This window comes from Telmatherina bonti (genome assembly GCF_933228915.1).
Source record: "Telmatherina bonti genome assembly, chromosome: 1".
NCBI classification, from domain to species: Eukaryota; Metazoa; Chordata; class Actinopteri; order Atheriniformes; family Telmatherinidae; genus Telmatherina; species Telmatherina bonti.
The window spans coordinates 26560417-26578870 of NC_136619.1; the positions used below are offsets into that span (position 1 = coordinate 26560417).

General features: G+C 39.1%; 1 protein-coding gene across 1 annotated transcript in view; it reads right to left on the reverse strand.

Moving 5' to 3' along the window:
- Positions 1-18454, reverse strand: part of rras2 (RAS related 2) — a 35464-nt gene that overhangs the window by 16164 nt on the left and 846 nt on the right. The gene's annotated exons all lie outside the window — the stretch shown is intronic.

Consider the following 18454-nt stretch of genomic DNA (forward strand, 5'->3'; position numbering starts at 1 on the left):
GCAGTATTAAGTGTTACACTGAATTAAAAAGATCCAACAATTTTTTTTTTTTTTTTTAACTTTGGATAAAAAATGATGCCTGAACCATAAAATTAGCTCATCATAACGTCCGCACAGAATGAAAAAACAAAGACACTTGTGTTGCTTTGCTTTGGTTCCCTGTGAATTAAAGGAGAGGCTGCTAGAAAGTGACAACAGCAGAGGAAGAGTTATTCCACTTTTTTTGGTAATAGCAGGAAAAGAACAAGGTGTCATTGGCTGGAGTCTACCAGCAATTAGACAAGAAGCAGGGTACATCCTGAACAGGCCGCCACGCCATCGTGTCATCTGCTATTTTGTAATCATATACAACTCTGGTTGTTCTTGCAGCACAACGCGACGTCTTCACTGAACGCTACATTCTACTGATAAGAAAGAAAAAACTAAAAACATCTTTCATGACAAATAGTTTGGCTGTTTACTCATAATCTACTCGGCATGATTCATCGCTTTTAGTTATCACGCAATTGCAATTACCATTGTCTACAGAAGAAAGTGTGTTTCATTCCAGATATGTGGTCGTTTCTTATTATTATCTTATTTCCACTGTTCAGGTACTGTGTGTCAAGAAGCAGCTGTTCTGCTAAAGGACATCTTGAAGTCAAGACAAACTAGATGCTTTTTTGCCTTTCTAACTTCACTAAATCGGTTTGAAAAGACATGTTCAAAACCATTTTTATTATACAATTTTAAGAAAGAAGCCTCCAAAGTACAGGTAGAGGTCCTGTGGGCTCCATCGTCATTTTTTTTCTGAGCAACATCCAGGTTAATATGTAGGATTAAATCATTATACAGCAGCATGAATCTTCTTGGTTAATTCACTTTTGCAAATGTGTGCTCAGCATTATTTCGTTGACAATAAAACGCTCAGAAAATCTATAATCATGACAACTCTACTTACAATCTCCCAAAGTGATTAAAAGGTAACAAAAAAGCCTTCTAGCTGATCATGTGACATCACCAGTGATCCTATTCCCACCAATGAGTAATGAATGCAGTTTTCTTAACTTCCCTTTGTTTTCTTCCTGGAAGATGTAGAAAAGACACTGTTATTTGGAAAAGACTGACTGCGTCGCACTCTGGTGAAACATCAATGACTTTTTTTGTGAAAGTGGGAAAACCTACTGCCACACGAGGCTGCTTTAAAACCAGTAAATCAAGCAGAATCAATGTTATTATATGAGGATAAAGAGGGTAATGTATAGTGAAATGTGAGCTTCAGGCTCCAGCAGGGTACAAATTAAATGAGATAAACAGTGGACCAAGAAGACTCAACACTATGCTGACACTTATATAGGTGTACCAGACCGCATTGTGCTGGCTCGTCTTTTTGCTTCATTGAGGGTTTATTCAGTTCATGGTTTGCTTTGTGCAGAAGTTGTTCTGTACATGCCGTCACGGACAAAGCAGCGCTGTGATGACGACTTACTGAGAGGACACCAACTACTGCAGTGGATGTGTAGACAGAGAAACTACTGTGTGACTTTTAAAAAAAAAAAAAAACGATACAAAGTAATTCAGAGAAGTGTGGCTCAGTCTTCTTGTGTTCATGAAAACCGTATGACTGACCACATAATGGGATGCCGATCAGCCCTGAGAAGAAAGAACAGACACTGAATGCAGCGTTGTTCGCTAATTAAGACATAAAACGGTTATAACAACACAAAATTTAAAAAAAAAAAAAAACTAACTGGCATTTGATACTATAGCTTCAACATACTTCAACCCTTTTCTACTGGTAATCGGGTTGACGCGATCGATATATTCCATTGATGCACCTCTGGAAAGATTGAATGGTGCTGCAGCGGCAGATATGAATTTAAGTTCTCCCCTTCTGTTCACCCACTACAATGACTGCGTGTGTGTTCTCTGCTGCAGCCCATATTTCTTAGCATGGGGTAATATGTCAAAAGAAGTGGGGCAGCTCACTGGCATCACTTCAGGCACAGCAGCATGACCATTCTGTGCTTCTAAAAGCAGCAATCATACAACACAGGCAGCACATTTTATTACTACAGCAGGCAATTTCTCCTAAACAAGTCCTAATGGACACCATCCTTGCTCCTCGCAGGCCTGTCTGGTCAACATCACCAAAATGTCATAATCAACAGTAACCCTTTGTGTGCTGTACTGCATGTCCCAGTGGCAGTTTTGGTAATATCCAAGGAGAGAATTTTTACATAAAAAGTCAAAATCTTTTTAAAAAAAAAAAAAAAAAAAAAAAAGATGTTCTCCTGCATGTTAAAGTGAATTGTCTTCCATCTACTGGAGTTGTCTGGCAGTCGGAGGAATTTGTTTTGGTTAGACATACCAAACATGTTTTTTTTCAGGCAGCTGTTGTCCGTGTTCACTGGCGTGTGCCAAAGTGCAGTTCTACTTCGGGTCGGCCGACACCAGCTGTTGCTGCGGACGGAGTCGCATGCAGTTGCTGTTGGATCACTGCGACAGTCACACGACAGCTGCGTCACTGACTCAACTAAGAAAAAAAAAAGATCTCTGAGTGTATTTACATGTGTACCTGCATTGAACGGACGCTCACACAAGGACGTAGTGTCTTCACAGCGTGACAGAGACTCAGAAGCTCATTTGTTGTTGACTATTATCACGCTCACATGTAGACAGCCAAGTATGGCCGTACTGTCACCTGTTGAGTAGGGTTGTCTCATTCCAAGACTCACTCCCCCCCCCCACGATAGAAAGCAGGTGCCCCAAAGGGTTCTGGATGCAAGACAAGACAAGCCAAATGTCCACCAGCTGCCTGGCAGGCAACTCAGAGCTCTGTATCAGCAGCAAGCTGACATAGAAAAAAATACTCCTTCGTAGTTTTCTATCAGTTCCACTGCATTCAAAGAGCATCTCCTACATGTGGAAAATTACTACTTTCAGAACAATGTAGTGTATTTGAAATGTTCACACCAGTAAAGATGGTGGGAGCGGAGTGCTAAATTAAGCAGCCAGCATGTGAGTTTCCCATAGCCAGAGTTGTTGTTGTATGACTGAGATGTGAGACCTGATACTGTGACCAGTTATTCTGAAACAACCGTATGTGTGAAGACAGAACAATCGCCAAAAACAACACACAGGAACTCACTGTCTGTCTGTCTAACTGTGTGAGGGGCAGTGACCGGAAAACAAGGAGGGATATCGAGGATTTTTTTACTGGACCTTCGAAGGGACACTGTCACACATTTTAATTATGTGTAAATGCTTCTTGTTTGACCCACGTAGTATAGTTTTGAAAGAATAAATAATTGTAAAAAAGAAATAAGTTGCAAAGTAATAAATGTTGCTGGGAAAAAAAATACTATTAAGTATTAATAACACAACTAAAAACATGGAACACAAAGGCATCAGTCTAAAAATGAAGGAAACAAAGATAAGTACACTGCACAAAAAAAATAAAGGGAACACCTAAACAACACAATGTAACTCCAAGTCAACCACACTTCTGTGAAATCGAACTGTCCACTTAGGAAGCAACACTGACAATCAATTTCACATGCCTTTGTAAAAATGGAATAGACAACAGGTGGAAATTATAGACAATTGGCAAGACACACCCAATAAAGGAGTGGTTCTGCAGCTGGTGACCACAGACCACTTCTCAGTTCCGATGCTTTCTGGCTGATGTTTTGGTCACTTTTGAATGCTGGCGGTGCTTTCACTCTAGTGGTAGCATGAGACAGAGCCTACAACCCACACAAGTGGCTCAGGTAGTGCAGCTCATCCAGGATGGCACATCAATGCGAGCTGTGGCAAGAAGGTTTGCTGTGTCTGTCAGCGTGGTGTCCAGAGCATGGAGGCGCTACCAGGAGACAGGGCAGTACATCAGATGTGGAGGAAGCTGTGGGAGGCCAACAACCCAGCAGCAGGACTGCTACCTCCTTCTTTATGCAAAGAGGAACGGGAGGAGCACTACCAGAGCCCTGCAAAATGACCTCCAGCAGGCCACAACTGTGCATGTGTCTGCTCAAACAGTCAGAAACAGACTCCATGAGGGTAGTATGAGGGCCCGACGTCCACAGGTGGGGGTTGTGCTTACAGCCCAACACCGTGCAAGATGTTTGGCATTTGCCAGAGAACACCAAGATTGTCAAATTCGCCACTGGTGCCCTGTGCTCTTCACAGATAAAAGCAGGTTCACACTAAGCACATGTGACAGACGTGACAGAGTCTGGAGACGCCATGAAGAACGTTCTGCTGCCTGCAACATCCTCCAGCATGACCAGTTTGGCAGTGGGTCAGTATTGGGTGGCATTTCACTGTATGGCCGCACAGTCCTCCAAGTGCTCACCAGAGGTAGCCTGACTGCCATTAGGTACCGAGATGAGATCCTCAGAACCCTTGTGGGACCATATGCTGGTGCGGTTGGCCCTGGGTTCATCCTAATGCAAGACAATGCTAGACCTCGTGTGGCTGGAGTGTGTCAGCAGTTCCTGCAACACGAAGGGATTGCTGTTATGGACTGGCTCACCCGTTCCCCAGACCTGAATCCAACTGAGCACATCTGGGACATCATGTCTTGCTCCATCCACCAACGGCAAGTTGCACCACAGACTGTCCAGGGGCTGGCGAATGCTTTAGTCCAGGTCTGGGAGGAGATCCCTCAGGAGAACATCTCCCACCTCATCAGGAGCATGCCCAGGCGTTGTAGGGAGGTCATATAGGCACATGGAGGCCACACACACACTACTGAGCCTCATTTTGACTTATTTTAAGGACATTACATCAAAGCTGGATCAGGCTGTAATGTTTTTTTCCATTTTAATTTTGAGTATAACTCTAAATCCAGACCTCCATGGGTTGATACATTTGATTTCCATTGATAATTTGTGTGATTTTGTTGTCAGCACATTCAACTATGGAAAGAACAAAGTATTTAATAAAAAATATTTCATTCATTCAGATCTAACACGTGTTACCTTAGTGTTCCCTTTATTTTTTTTTTAGCAGTGTACATTCAAACAGGACAAACCAAATGCATGGTGTTTTGTCATCAATACAAACTTGTATTGAGTCTGCCTGCAGGTCCTTTGTGGCCCTCGTGTTTATGTATACATCATAAATGTATGTAAAGGCAACGTGGCTTAGAAGCAAAAACCAATCCCCAACAGAAAGCGTCTCACATCAAGCAACATTATATGACAAAGGTCAACTGAAAACACTCCATGGCTGCTTAAGAGCTGATTTCACAATAACTGTCAATCACTACCAGTTCTAACACAGATGGGGCTGTTGTTGTTGTTTCTAACTTTGAAACCCGCTAGAGATAGTACTTCTTACAGCGCAGGGTTGCATGCACATGCAGCTTTAATGTTAGCTCCAACTGGCATTCATTTTGCAGCCTACAGTACCCAACACAACCAATGTGTGAACCTTCTTTCTAAAATGTTTCAACATGTCACACAAAAGTGATATGCACCGTTTACCAGAAGTGACACACAAAAGGGTCCATTATCATATCCGAGCATACCCTTGTTGAGAGCCATCTGCAAACTGTGTACTACAGGTTGGCAAACAGTCCTTACAGTTTATGCACGGCATGTTTGATTCTATAGCACCTTTCACGTACAAGATCATTCAAAGTGCTTTACAATGTTTAAAGTTCAGTTTTTTTAAAAAGTAGTTTCAAAGTTTAGTATCACAGGCAGACTTCTGAACCAGGTCATACAGCAAAACATCACATCACTCATTATAAAAAAAGGTGACTAAGCTGCTACGGCTTCTTAAAAATAATTTCAATATGAATGGCACAGCAACTATCATATGTTCTGTTTACAAGGGAGTTTTAATTCCTCTTTAATTCTGAATAAAAGTTAATTCCGCTTTAAACTGACGAAAAATGACCATGTACACACCTAATTCCTAATGCAAAAGTCTATTCGGAATTAAACTTCCGAAGTAAGTGGCCGGTTTATTTGCATTTTAATCCCGAACTATTTAATTCCTCTGTCATGTAAACCTTCATTCCGCTCTAAGTTATTCCGGTCATTCTGCACATGCTTGCTACCCTGTCTTGTCCCGATGACGCGCGTTGTTTTGCCTCCCGTGTTCGCTCATCTGTTTTCCTTCTCTTTCTCAGTTGCTGCAAAAAGTCAAGTAGTATGCTCGTGTTGAGCTGGTACTTCAAAATTATAATCAAAATAGCAGCAAAACTGGCACTTATTTTGTATTTTATTTTACAAGCTACAACTAAAAAGACGAGAAACACAGAGCTAACCTTGTTTATTTCCGGTATATGTCATACGTCACATGTGTCCCCTGTCCAATCAGAACCCCTCCCAACCCACCGCTCTAAATAGCAACTAAGTTAGGATTTGCTTCATGTAGACCTCCATTCAGAATTATTTCCATGTAAACTCGTAGGAGAATACGTTAATTCTGAATTATTTCATTCCGAATGATTAATTCCGAATTAAAAACATCATGCAACTGTACCCATACAGCAACTTTAAGACAGTTTCTCAATTTTAAGCTGCCTTGTCATACTGTAAAAGAGTCTGCATCAGTGGAATGAAAAACATGGGCAAGAGTTTGCAGCTCATGTAAAGTTGTAGTTTTCTTGTTTAAGTTTTTGGTTTTCTAGCTTTCCAATTTATTTGCAAAATGACACTTCAGAGTTAACAGGTTACTGCCACAAAACTCAAAAGAAGAAGAGGAAGTTACTTTACGTGGCACCAATGTTACAGTAATGTTAATGAAACACGTTGGGTGACACAACAGGAAAGCAGAGTCAGCAGCGTGTGATTAAAAATGCACAGCTTGCTAAAAGTGGACATCCTGGCACAGTTTGGATTTTATTTACCTCCTTGGAAAAAAATAAACGAAAAAAAGATACTGCTAATGTGGGTCTTATAAACCCACATTACCAGATTTACATCGGCAAAACCTGTAAGTTCAAGGAACAGAGAGCACAACAAAGGAGCGCTCAGTAAGCAAGAACTCAAAGCTCTGTTAACTTTGCCCATGAACTCAGAGACATCACCAAATCTGGGTTAACTTTCATAGCTGAGGATGTACAGACAGATGTTTGCAGAGCACCCAAGGTTTCACCAGCTGCTGAGGATATCTCTAAGCTAATATGCCCCCTTTATAAACTTCCCTTTACAGAAAACAGCTATGCCTGCAGTCTGCAGCCAAACTGATGTCCAGTTAAAGGACTCAGGACAAACAAAAAATAAAATTTCTTGAGCATCGACTACATATAATTTGTTGAAAAGATCCGGCTTTAACATATTATATATCTTAATATAAAAGTCTAATTATAGAAAATAATAAATACAAAGTGGGTTTGAGTTTATATTTGTATTTAATAAAACACGTTCAAAGCTGTTTTATGGTTATTTATAAAGAGCTATTTATAAACAGATTTATTTATATTTATTGAAAAACGGAGGTTTATCTTTAATAGGTTCAGTGCATCATGATCAGGTTAAACATGTTGTTAAACATTTCATCCTCATCCTGCAATGCAGATGTGTAAAAACATTTTCAAATCTATATATTACTAATATGTGTCATGCTATTTCATTGTTTCCAGGTGTTATAATAGTAATCAACTATTCACCACCTGATCAGCAAAGCTATAACTTACTTTCCTCGACATTTACAAAGATATCACATAAAGTATTTATTTTGGACAGAATAATATTCCAATTCAATACATTTAATTATCATACGAGGTGGAAAATGAATGAACAAAACAGATTAGTCTCTCAGCGATATGTTTAATAAATGTTTTAATGTTCACTTTAATATTATTGTGTTTAAAAAAAAAATAAAATAAAAAACGTTCAAAGTATAGCTGTTGTTTTCTGAACCCACAAAGACAACAGGCTTCATCTGCATCTACTTCAGATAGCATTAAGAAAGCATGAAAGTCAAGTGTGACACAAACATTTTGTTTTTCAGTACCTGATTATGAAAACAAAACTCTCAAACCTTTTCAGTTTCTTACTTACTGGCATTTGTCATTACAGTTATTATTCAGTCTCCACTGCGAAGGGGGAACCCAACATGAGGCTGAAATTCTTAGTTCAGGTCTGTGTGGCCTGTTAGGAAAGACTCAATATCACAACTTAACCTGCAGCTTAACAACTAACTTACAAAATAGAAAAGATGCTTCAGTCAAGATGAAGATAACTGGTCTGATCATCAGCACCACCTACTTCACCACAACTTTCCTGTCTCATCACTACACTGTGTATTCTTTATATATAATCATTAGCACTAATTGAAGTAAAAGTGAATGCTTCCTTAATGGATATGGAATCAATTCACATCGTTACTGTTGCATTCAAAGCTACTAATGGATCAGTTTGTGTATGGACGGCAAATTCTAATCATTGCTGGCATTTCTTTTGACTGGCAGAGGAAACCCTGTGTTCACTCCTTAGTCAGACTTCGTCTTACACCAAACAAGGAAATGACTGTGCAAACAATTATCTGATATAAATAAAGTTCTGAAAAACTACAATGAAAGTGATGGGGTAATTTGGACAAAACAGAAGAGAAGTAATTCGACAAACACATTTGATTGTTAATATACAGAAGAACCATGTTTAATGAGGAAGCATACAGCAACGAAGGTTAAGTACAGCCCATTGTTCAGCCACATGAGTGAAAAAGTGTGTGGATGTGTGTATAAACCCATGTGTTTGAGTCAAATTGAGTCATCGGGTTATGAGCCATGCATTTTTGTAAAATTATTCTTGTATCTATTCATATTAGTTATTGTAGGAAACAAAAGGTCTTTATCTAACCACTAGTGGAATGATCTACAACCCCCACCTTCAGCATGAGCACTACAAATCAATTTGGAGGAAAAAACGAATAGAAATGTATCAGTGACAGACAGCATTCGCAAGCATTCCTTTTTGTTTAGTTTTAAGGGAAGACTGAAAGGAGTAAGGCTTTTATGTTGCACTGGCTCTCTCTAAACATTTAGCCAGTAAAATTCACACTAAAGATATGACCAAATTACTGTTATCACAAGAAAATGTGGAAAGAATTGTGGTCATCACATATTTTTGGCCAAAACCGTAAGTAGTCTTCCTCCCTACACAATTAATTTACATCAGCTTAGAACAAAAAGGGATGACCTGTTAGGTTTCTTCAACTTTTCAAGGTAGATGAGAGTGTCTTTACAGATCCTTTTGTATGAAAATTTCTCAACATGTGCTGAGAAACTTGATGTCAAGCTTGAGAAAACCACCAGAGCTTTGTTCATTCATTTGACATAATGAATATAAATCTTGATAACTAGCTTGGTGCTGCAGTGTTAACAGCAGCCACAGTGACTGTGAGCAGGTCGACAGCCAGTTGTGCAAACTTTACATCCTCCTGCTGTCAAACGACCACTGTCAGATCTTCTGAAAAGCTTTATTAAAGATTTAAAAAAAGACTATAATTGCAATAAACTTTCATGGGTCATACTCTTCGTTAGCCTGGCTAAAGAGTTGAATAACAAGAAATGCATTTATTTGTACATGGATCTTCCACTATGTAACCAAACCACAGGGCTCCTGGAACTGACACCTGCCTTCTCAGTAAAATATACATTCTGAAATATACAAGTGTTTGGTTAGATCTTACGATGATCACTGAGGTTAGAAAAGTGCAGACAAATAACTGACCACATTATCATCGTAACAAAGAAAAATATGCACACAGGAGGGCTACAGGATCTTTTTAAACGCATTAGTCAATATAAAATGTGGCTTTGATGTCTAATGTGAGGTTTGTGCATAGGCTTGTACATGAGGTTCAAATGAGGAGAGAAGGAAAAGGTTTTTTGTTTTTTAATGTATATATAGTTTTTTTGGTACAAAACTAGAGCATTCACAACTAACATGAAAGAGTTACTGATGTAAGTGTAGAACTCAAACAACATGAGTTTTTAGGTAGTTTCTGCAAGCCCAAACCAACTGGGAATACATAAAGGCAACATATAGTCCAAGAAAAGCTACCTTAGATGCTTTGCTGCTGGCTATGAGGAAGTTTCCAATACATGGCCATTGGACAAGTCTGCAGTAAAGAGCTGCAACAACTGGCATTTCTTGTCCAATTTCAATTTCTGATTTTTTTTTTTTTGGTTTGTTTGTTTTCTATCTATGAGTTATAATCAAGTACATTAAAACCATTTTCATAATTTTTTCATATTAGTATTCAAATATTATAAATAAATAAATGCACAGGATAAAATAATACATATCTTTATTATCATCTCCATAACTGCACCGGGGTAGGGGGACCTCTCTGAAAGTGCACCAGGCAGTAAAATCAGAGGGTGGAGGAATGAAACAGGGTACCTTGGTTGTTGATAAATGTGTGCTCGCAAGAAAATCTGCGTGGTATGTACAAGAAAACATTTTTTTTTAAACACCTCTTGGGTCAGTTCGTCTATTTTGCTCACATGCAATCCATTTTCAATGCACTTTGTATACATCCAGCAATCATGGAGCTGGTCACATGTTTGTGATTGTTCATGAATGAAAGCAGTAACGTGATTAATGCTAGTGTATCCCCTGCACCAAAACAGCTCAAGATTACATCAAAACTTACTTGTTGTTGGGAGATGATTACGAGGCTAAACAAAGTTGTAATGTCTTTATAGGTGAGTCCTGTGTTAAAATACAACTAAATTAAGCATTGTATCTCCATATAACTGACTGAAATACATGGGCTGGTCTCCTGTGAGCAAGTTACATTTGGTGCATGAGAGACTTTCTGATTAGGACAAGATGTTTTTTTCACCACGCAAAAAACTGTTTACCTTTTTTCTTCCATTTCCCCATTACCGTCTCCATGAATAGGAAAGAAAAACAAAACACTTAAAAAAAATCTCTCGAGTGGATGCATACTGTTAATTCAAAGCATTTTTAAAGAAGACAAACACTTCTGAGCTTTGACATATTATCTTAGTAAGGCACCCCTATTAACAGCTCATTCAGCATCCATCTTGGGTCCTATCTCTACTCTGAACTCTGCCCAGCAAGTAAAAGTCAGTCTCATATTGACTCCTTTTGTCCCTTTCTCGTTTTCTTTTCCTTGCTTCTTCTAATAAAGCTCAGTTGCATTTCTATCAAGTAATATCAAGTTCTCTTGGTATATCATGCTGTAAAGCAAAATGCTGCAGTAAAGTGATACTTCAGGACAAAAAAACACTAAAGGGCAGTTTCTCAGTCTTAGGGCACTGCTGGGCAACAACAGTTCCAGGAATGTACATAAAAAATATCACTGAGACAACTAAACAATTCAGAAGCACAAAGGTCTTAAGGTCACACCAATACATACTGCTCCTTAATTTTGAAAAGAATAAATGAATAGAAATTTTAAAAAGGAATAATCAGAAATAGAAAGGAAAATAAGGAAATAAATCAGGAAACCGACCAATCACTGTCTAAAACAGATCAAATGAAAATATTTCCAAATCCCACGTATTCCCACCTAATTGTTGCAGCCCCAGTCTATAGACACTGTAGAGACTCTCTTCCAGAGTCTTTTCTCAACCCAAGCCCCCATTCTGTTCTGCTAAAAACTTTCTTTGCTGTTTTTTTGTTTAATGTTAATTCAGGGCCATGCATTATTTCCATACCCACTCTCTGTGGCAACAAACACATTAAGGTAGCATGTGGCCGGCAACAGAAAGCTTGATGGACGCTTGCTGTTAAGTGAGGATGATAAGAGTTTACACACGAGTAGACGTGATGACTGAACTGCCTTCAAGAGCCGTGACACTGAAAACAGCCAACTTTGAAATGGCTATGAAAGGAAAAGTATTTTGGTTTACTGTGTTGATACACACACTGTATGTTATTAATAAAGGCACGTAGAACACAACTGTTTTTGTTCAGATAGCTTATTTACAAGGAAAAGGATTGTGAAATCATTTGCAGATAGTTGCAGCATATAAATGACATATGCTTTGTATGTAATATTTGCTGTGAACATATTGGCATGCACCCATTTTCCATTAAGTGTTAAAGATTGTTATGCAACAGCCAATTGCCTTATCTACACTTTGCGTCTGCTGTGAGAAATCAACAGGTGACCCTCTAGCAGGGCTAAATAAACAATATGCTCTCATCACCTACTCTTACAGATGCATACTCTCACACACACACACACACACACACACACACACACACACACACACACACACACACACACACAGTTACTGTTGTACTCTTCAATCTGACATTAAAGAAAATAAAACCATACCAGTCAGAATGTAAATGGAATAAAAAATAAATAAATAAAAGCTGCAAACACTTTGTCTCACTGTCTGTTGTTGTGAAATGCACATGAAAACACCACCACTGCCCATCACCATATACCCATGGATTGGTGCCCTAGTAATCCATGTTTATTCTACTAACTCCAACTTTTGGTAGCGTTGGTCCAAGCAGACCTTAAAACCATTTATGAAAATATGTGAGAAATGTGTGAAGTGGGTGAATATGCAAGAGATCAAGTATGTGCTTTTAGGTGTGAATCTAGCTGAGGTTTAAAAAAAAAACAAAAACTAATCTGTCTGGACTTGATCAGCAAGGATGTTTTGCTCTCGGGCATGAATCTTCACCGCCGAAGGCTGACACCACACTAATAGTAGCAAGCGAGTGAGCACACAAACATCCTGCTTTTCACACAGGTATGGGATCATCCCCCCACCTAATTATCATGCTGCTTCATGTCAGAAGCTTCTTTGGTTACACAGAGTACATTGAGCAGTTTTTATACTATACACACTATATATATCATCATTATGGAGGCATTTTTTGGCCAACTCTTATCAAAAGAATTGTTTTAACTCAGCCACTGTGTAGGTTTATTTTTAGCATAAACACCTCAGCATTTCAAATGGATTCAAGTCTGGACTTTAACTCGGTCACTCTAAAACCTTAATTTTGTTTTGAAGCCATTCATGGGCGGACTTGCTGGTGTGTTTTGGGTCATTTTCCTGTTGCAGAACCTAAATGTGCTTGAACTTGAAGTCAAACTGATGACTTGTCTTTCCATCATTCACAGCAAGTCTTCCAGGAAGCAGCAAAGCAGCCCTGTACCATCACACTACCACCTCCTTGTTTGACTCTTGGTATGATGGTCTTTTTATAAAATTATGTTTTATTTTTATGTCAGATGTGACAAGATGCACACCTTCCAAAAAAATTTAACTTTTGTGTCATCAGAATATTTTTCCAAAAGTCTTGTGCATCATCAAGGTGTTTCTTGGAAAATGTAAGACAAGCCTTTGTGTTCTTTTTGGTCAGTAATGAGTTTGGTTTTGGATCTCTCCCATGGATGCCATTTTTCCCAGTCTTTTTCTTATTGTTAAATCATGAACACTGACCTTAACTGAGGCAAGTGAGGCCTGGAGCTCTTTAGATGTTGTTCTGGGTTCTTTTGTGCTCTTTTGGATTAGTCGTCATCGTTTTTTTGGAGTAATTTTGGAAGACCAACCACTCCTTATAAGGTTTGCCACTATTGCCAGTTTTCTCCATTTGTGGAAAATGGCTCAGACTGTGATTCGTTGGGGTGCTAAAGCCTTAGAAAGGGCTTTGTAATTCTTTCCAGACTGACAGATTTCAATCACTGTTTCTCACCTATTCTTCAATTTCTTTGGATCGTGGTATGATGGCTTCTTTTCTAGATCTCACAGCCTACTTCACTTTCTCAGACAGGTTCTATTTAAGTGATTTCTTAATTGAACAGGTCTGGCAGTGATCAGGCCTGGGTGTGGTCAGTGAAATTGAACTCATCTTTCTAAAAAATGTGGTTAATCACAATTAGATCATGACTTTACAAGGCGGGACTATTACTTTCAGGATTTTTTCCTCTTAATAAAATCACCATTCAAAAATTACAATTAGTATTTAGTCAAGTTATGTTTGTCTAATATTAAAATTCGTGTAACTATCTGAAACATTTAAGTGTGACAAAGCTGAAAAAGAGTAAGAAATTAGGAAGGGGCAAATACCAGCAAAGGAAAAAAAAAGTAAAATGCCAAAAACAATCCTACAGAGAACACCACCCCATATGCAGTCCTCACATGGCCAGTGTGAGTCATGTTTTCCCTCACTTGAAATGCTTCCTCACTCACAGACATCACATTAAACAACACTCTGTGTTCATCAATTCTGTCAGATGACTCAATGTTATGTCATCCCAATGCTATTTCAACTTGATTCAACTGTTTGGTATTAGGGAGGCCAGCAGCTCCAGGGACCTGCCACTCTGTTATTGCTAACAACATCATCTTTTATCTTCTGAATCCCAAAAATCCCTACTTCCGCAGTCCATTTTTCATGCCTTAGCTTGTTCAAAACCCTTGAGGCTGCATACGGACCCTCAGGCCTTTCAAGTGACTAAAATGTGAGCAAGGAAGCAAGAGTCAAAAGAAATTGAGAGTTGACATCAACAGTTCTAAAGACATATTAATCCATTTCCCGGTCTCAGATTTGCTTTAACTCAAATCAGGTATTTATCTAAAGTCCTAAATGTTAAAACCCACATCATGCACATATTCCAGCAAATACATTTATATCATGTATTTGATATAAATGTATCACTAACATAACTTTATGGTACTCCTATTATCCTATATCAAAATTTACAAGATGGGAAAAGTAGGTTGGAAAAATACCTTAAATAGCCCATTTTTTAAGAACTATTTATTAAGCACTGACACACTTGATAACCACATTTAAAAAAGGACAATTGACTACAGGCATCAAAGTAAACAACAGAATGGCATTTCTTGTTGAATAGTTATTGTTTGAGCAGATACTGTTTGGGGAAGTGCTGCTGGGCATGTGCAGCAATCATGACATTTTAGTTCATGATTTAACTGCCGTACAAAGAATAGTTGCAATTAATGTTTTAAAGTCCTTGTGTGCAACATTTTAGGCAATCTGCAATTATTCTAAACTAAACTCATAATTAAGCTTGTTACAAACAGCATTAGAAGTGAGAACATTGTTCTTGCTCTCACGATTGCAAGAACGAGACAAAACTTTTGTTTGGTCCAGTCAATTCATACTCCACAAGAAGCTTCATCTGTGACGGGGCGGGAATGACCACTTAGCAACATCATAATGCAAGTAAAACGAAGTGTGAAAGCAAATCAAACCAAGAACAAAAAAATTCTCACCCATTTCCACCCAATCCAACCACATTCCCCAGACTATAAAAGTATGTTTGTGACATAAATACTGACTATTCCCAGTTTAGACTACTCTGCCTTTCCATGTTTCTACAGTACCCAAGAGGGGACAAACACAATACTCCATTTTTAAGTTACTTTCACCAATTCAACAACTACCACACACCAACAAGCTTAAAGAAATGGAGGTATTCATTTACAGCACAATATTGCCACTAAAACTCAATTCTACACACTCGAACCTAGGTTTGACATAAAAAATGTTTTTACCACTATCATAAGCGTAATCAACACTTACAGTAGTGTCGTAGTGGGTTTGAAAGTCTTTTAAAAGTAGGCACACTTGCTAACAGAAGCCAATTGAAGCCTTTTACATTACAGATAGCCACCAGTTTGTCATCACTGCTCTGTGAACTACAACAGTACACTTTCACCTCCCAGATGACAGGTGTGTCACTATGACAACACAGAGGATTGCATGAAACTGCAACATCAATGCTATGCATTTCTAATAATCACAACTCTGAAATAATCAGAATAATGTACTGCTTTTAATAGAAACACAGATGTCTGTACACAGAAAGAAAGAATATAATCTTCTAGCCATCTTGTCTACCGGTATATTAAAAAAAGTTACATTCTTCTTCTTTTTATCTGCAACTTTATTTCAGAGCTTGTCTGTGAGATGCTACAACATGTACACCTGGGGGTTGCATTCCCACTGCTGCCAAGCCACAACAGAGATGAATAAAATGTCTACTACAAAGTCATTTGATTCAGGCCTGCACTATAGTTTTAGAAGAGTCCTGTTGGCACATCTCACTGTCTGTCTTTTTCTGCAAATCCTATCAATGGCTTCCTCTGTTCATGAGCTGTCCTTTTTATTTAGAGAATGACTAAACTCAGCCCAAACTAACAATGTGATATTTGGATTTGTCTGTAAATCAGTTGTATTTTCCAGACACTAATTGAAAATTAGGTCAAGCATTTACAGTTTAATAAAAATGCTCATTTTATCTTTCATTTCAAATTTAGGTGAATGCAGTGGCTACTAAACTATCCTGGTCTTTTTCTGATACCTGCCATGGTGCCGTTTCATTGACAGGGGTTTGAATGGTTACGTATGTCACTGCATGAGCAGTAATGGTAAAACTGCAACAGTTCTTCCTTACATTTTCATCATGTACACATAACTGATGTTTTTGGCAAAACATGTGCAACCGAGTCCAACAGCCTAAACTGTCAAAATTACCACAAACACACACACACCACACACACAAAAACTTCCAGCGATTCAGGAAGCAGGTCATGTTTTTCCATACAAAACTAGGAGGTCCTAAGAGCTGCAGCAGAGAGACTTCCTTTGCCAAAAGGCCAAATTCCAAATGGTCCATGACCAATAACCCACCCAAGCTGACTCTGACCCGACACGCCCCCAACTTCACAACCACCCAACACTCAGTGTAGTTCTGAGGAAAACCTTGACTTCACAACCAGCTGTTAGGTCTTTTCCTCTGGCAGGTGACTTACAGAAACTTCTCAATACTGTGTTGTTTTTCTTCCTGCTGTCAACATCTAAAACTTTATTTTAATGTCCCCCAATTAGCTAGCCAACTGTGAGAAGGAATTAACTTAAGAGCAAATAAAGATGCAAATTCCAGCTATGAATCAGGAAAAAAAGTCATAAGATGATTCAGTTTTGTGTGTTTCTGTTTGAAAATAAATCTATGGCAAGGGCTTTTTTTTGGCAAAGAAACAAAGCTGTGTTGTGCAGAATTCACTCGCACGGCAGAAGTATACAATTGAAGGCGGCTATATTTGTCAATTATTTTAGCAAGACTCTTGCTAAAGTTTCCATGCTAAATCTTTTGTTTTCATGTAATCCCTCCTAAGGCTGTTTTCTGTGCTACTTTTAGAGCCCATATGAAGTATGACCTTCCCTGTACCAGTCCAAACATTTTGGAAAGGATCTTGGCAAATAATAAAAACAACAGCTTCTGGTCATTTTACACAAGTGAAAAAATTAACAATTATCCTTCCTGTGTTATATGACTGATATTTTGGCATCAAACGCAAGCTGTTGTTTTTACTAAGCTTTAAATGGCCCTTTACTTCAGGTCAGTAGGCTATGGCAAAAGAATCTGTGCCGCAGCTATCTGATCTTTTACTTTTGGTGTTGAGTTAATGAGGTTTTTTAACCCTCATTAGAGACCACCCCCCCCCCCCCCCCCCCCAACAAAACCTACACACACTCACAGGCTTTTCACCCCCCACTCTGAAACGTGTGCAGTCTGGTCTCCTACAAGCCAGAGACATCCTCTCAGTGATGCACTGAACCAGGGGTGGGGGGAATCAAGGCAAAGGGCAAAGTTTGTCATCTCTTTCATGCAGAGCGTGTGTCGGGGCTTTTCGGAAAGAAGCCATACTCCTTGGTAACTATTATGAAAGCCTGGAAGGTCAAAGCAAGCCAGGCTGTCTGCAACGTGCTGGAATGCAACCAGGGATAGAGGGAGGTAAACAGTTTACATGCCTTTTATATGGGACACCGATGACTTTTCAAGTAGGCTGCTAGAAAACTAATGGAAGTTATTGTCTTTCAGGGCTTGCAGTAAAGTTTTATTTTCAATAACATTTCCATTCTTGTGTTTTTCAGTCTCTGGTTATTGGAAGTACTTGAAATGAGGTTAACCAACGGCTGGTTGAGTTTGTATCCCAACACACAAAAGTTAATCTTTCAATGGACACTTTGTGCTGCGGCTGCTGTTGCGTAGTTTACACTCATTCAACCAAAAAGGATTTTCTCAGTCTGGTTCCAGGTAGCCAGAATGGTTTGGCCCCATTTTAGCTAAGCATCTAGCAGAGAAGAAGAAATAATTGCCCAACTAGGGTATCGGTCCAAGACACCGGTCCAAATCTGGGTGCTGAAACTGAAGCAGACCTGCCCCCAATTCAGTTCAACACACATGCTCCATTGTCAGTCCAAATCACAGCCCAAACTGGCTCACATTCATAAACCCAAACTGGCAACCACTACCGGACCAGAGCTGGCTTACCAAAAGGGAAGGGATGCAACCGCAGACAACCGTGCTGACACTTGGCCTTAACTGGGCAAACTTCCCGCAGTTTGGCGGATTTTTATACTTAAAGTTATTCTACTTTGCAAGACTTCTGGCTCATGTGGTCTTTGTGTAACTTTTCTCTCGCTCCTACAGTCTTTTACACCTTTCCTCTCCAAGTAGTCTGGCTTAGTAG